Raw genomic sequence first — 2,936 nt, 5'->3', positions numbered from 1 at the left:
AAAAAGATGAGCAATTCAGAACAAGAGATCTTGAATTCACTAAAATTGAAAACATTTTCAAAGAGAAATGCAAAGAAATGCTAGAAAAAGAAAAAGTTTTTAAAGAAAATGATGAAAAACTTTCCGAAAAATGTAAAAAGATAGAAAAAGAAAATGAAGTTTTGAAAGAAAATATTTCTAAAATGACAGAAGAGTGTTCTCAAAAAGAAATTGCTTGTCAAGTAATGAAAAAGGAATATGACTCTATGAAATTAGCATATCATATTTCAAAAGAGTCATATGAGAAAGTGAAAGATGAAATGAAATATGATCAATCAAGAATGAATTATCTTTCTAAAACAACTAAAGAGTTTAAACGAATGTATGCTATAAAACAAGATGTTGTTAATTCCTATATTGAGGATGTTGCTAAGTTAAAGCGACAGATTGCTGATTTAGAACAGGATAACAACAAGTTAAAAAGTTACCATGTGTCGTCATATGTGCTTGAACGAATTTTCAATATAAAACTGGGAGATGGTGAGTCTGAGCAAAACAAGAAAGGCATTGGCTCAGAGTTTCATCAAGTTCCACCACCGGAAAAGTTTGCATTTTATGATGAGGAAAAGGTCGAAAAAGCTTTCAACATGGTAGACCAATTGCCAGACAACATTGACATAACCTATTCCAAATCTGATGATTCTCATGATTCAGAGGTGGTAGGTAAAGTCGTTGAAAGTGTGTTGAAAGAAGAGTCGATTGTTACAGGTAAATCTGAATCACAGGATGAAGATGAAGGAAATCTTCATGATGGATATCTGAAGAACACAAAATCTGAGAAAAATTTGAATGATGATTCAAAGGGATTGGTTTATACCATGATTGGATCAGATAAATTGTTCTTAGATGTTGTATTCCCGATTCAGAATGTGATTTCAGAAAAGGTAGATAAAGTTTTCAAACTGATTGAGATTGAAAAATCTGAGATTTCAAAGTTTGTTGGTAAGAGTCGTAAAGGTTCGTATAACAAACCTGGTTTCAAAAAGAAGAACATGAAGGCTGGGTTGGGTTATAAAAAGAAACAGAATCGAAACAAAAATGAAACGCCAAATTATCAGGAAAAAATGAGTTTTGTTCAGGGAAACAGTTTAGCAGAAGAAAAAAACTCAAAATGAGACAGTCCAATGATGAGTTCTTTGCTAAAAAGAAAAGGCAACAACCACTGGTCAAAGATGTGTCCATGAGAACATGTTTCAAATGTATCAAAAAGGACATCTTGTACGAAAGTGTTCAAATCTAAAATATGTGGATGTTGACAAAAAGAAGATTGATGCTGAGAAACAAAAATCTGAGAATGTGAGACAAAGGTCAACCAGATTTGATTCAAAACAAACTTGGAGGTACAACACAAACAAGTTTGCTTCGAATCAAAATTGGAAATCAAACCAGAACAGGTTCGATTCAAGACAAACCTGGAATTCTCACACACCCAGATTCTGAACAACACAAAGTTGAAAACAACAGTTGATATGACAAAACCCCAACAGTTTTGGAAACCAAAAGTTGTTGTTCAAAATCAAAGTGACCAAAAAGAGAAACATTTTTACAAAAGGGGTACTCCAAAAGGTCAGACATGGAGTGTTAAAAACAAGTGACTTCGGTAAAAGATGAGAAAGTTGAAGTCAAAATTGAAAAAGTCATTATGAATGATGACAAAGAATTTCCAGCATTGAATGAATATTGTGTTGAAATGCCTAAGGTTCAACAGACCTGGGCAAAATTGTTCAAGTAATTCAGTTAGTTGAATGTGCAGGTGCTCAAGAATACCAAAGACTGTGAAAATGGAAACTGGAGCAGCCTGGCACATGGAGAGGAGGAAGAGGCTGCTGCTGGACCCTGGTGTGGTTGAACAGGGAATTTATTTGTTTTTCTGTAGATAAATATACAATATTTTCAAAACCCTAAAAATTTAAAAAATTAAAAACCAAAAATATGTTTTTAGTTTGTTAAAAACTTAAAAAAAAAACCAAAAATATGTTTGTTTTTAATTTTTGTAAAAAATAGAAAATTTCAAAAATATATGTTGATTGAATACGCCGAAACCCTCACGGCTGAACAAACATGATTACTTTCACCAGATTGAAAAACGGTTTTCAAACTGTAAAAATCAATGTGTTGTAAATCATGGGGGTAGTTACTGCTTTTAGTGTAATTCAGTGCACAGTTAGCAGAACATGGATGGCGAGACAAAGCTATCAGCATCGTGTTGTCAAATTTTTTTTTAATGGTTTTGCATTTTAGGGGAGAAAATTTGTCAGAAAACACAAAAACATTAGAAAATTTGAAAAATACAAAAGCATGATAAAATTCAAAAATTGAGTTTTGCGTAAAAAGAGGAAATGATAGTACATCAGTAGACAGTTACAGTATGCTAAAGAAATGTAATGATTAAATAGCGTTAAATAGTCTCACTGATGATATGTCGATAGGTTTTTATACATTTAGTAAACTTTTTCGGGATATAAACCTAAAATTCAAACTTGCTTATTTCATGGGGAACACTACTTGGATATATAGGTAACCCCTGAAATCTCGTTTGAAAGGTCCCTCTTTCTGAGATACTAGGTCTTTATACCCAGTGATATCTGGGGTATTATTCCGGGACTTCTGCTGAATGGAAGTTCTGACCTAGTCCCCGAATAATACTTTCCGCATTGCTTGAAACATAGCATCGCCCTCAGCATAAAAAACGATGAAACATTGCAAAATGATAATCGTGTGCTGTTGAAACAAAAAGATCCTCTAAAGGGGACACACCGAAAAGTCGAAGCCGTCATCTCTCTGCGTATACAGAAGTATCGACCTGAGCTCTCACGGCCCTCGCATCTAACCCCTTACAGATATCATCTGTGGTATATTCACCTGTAAGACTGAATATTGGGATCTGGATACGGGAG

The sequence above is a fragment of the Helianthus annuus genome, chromosome 4 (assembly GCF_002127325.2).
Source record: "Helianthus annuus cultivar XRQ/B chromosome 4, HanXRQr2.0-SUNRISE, whole genome shotgun sequence".
NCBI lineage: Eukaryota > Viridiplantae > Streptophyta > Magnoliopsida > Asterales > Asteraceae > Helianthus > Helianthus annuus.
The sequence above is the reverse complement of the archived record's forward strand: the minus strand, read 5'-3'. Positions refer to the sequence as shown.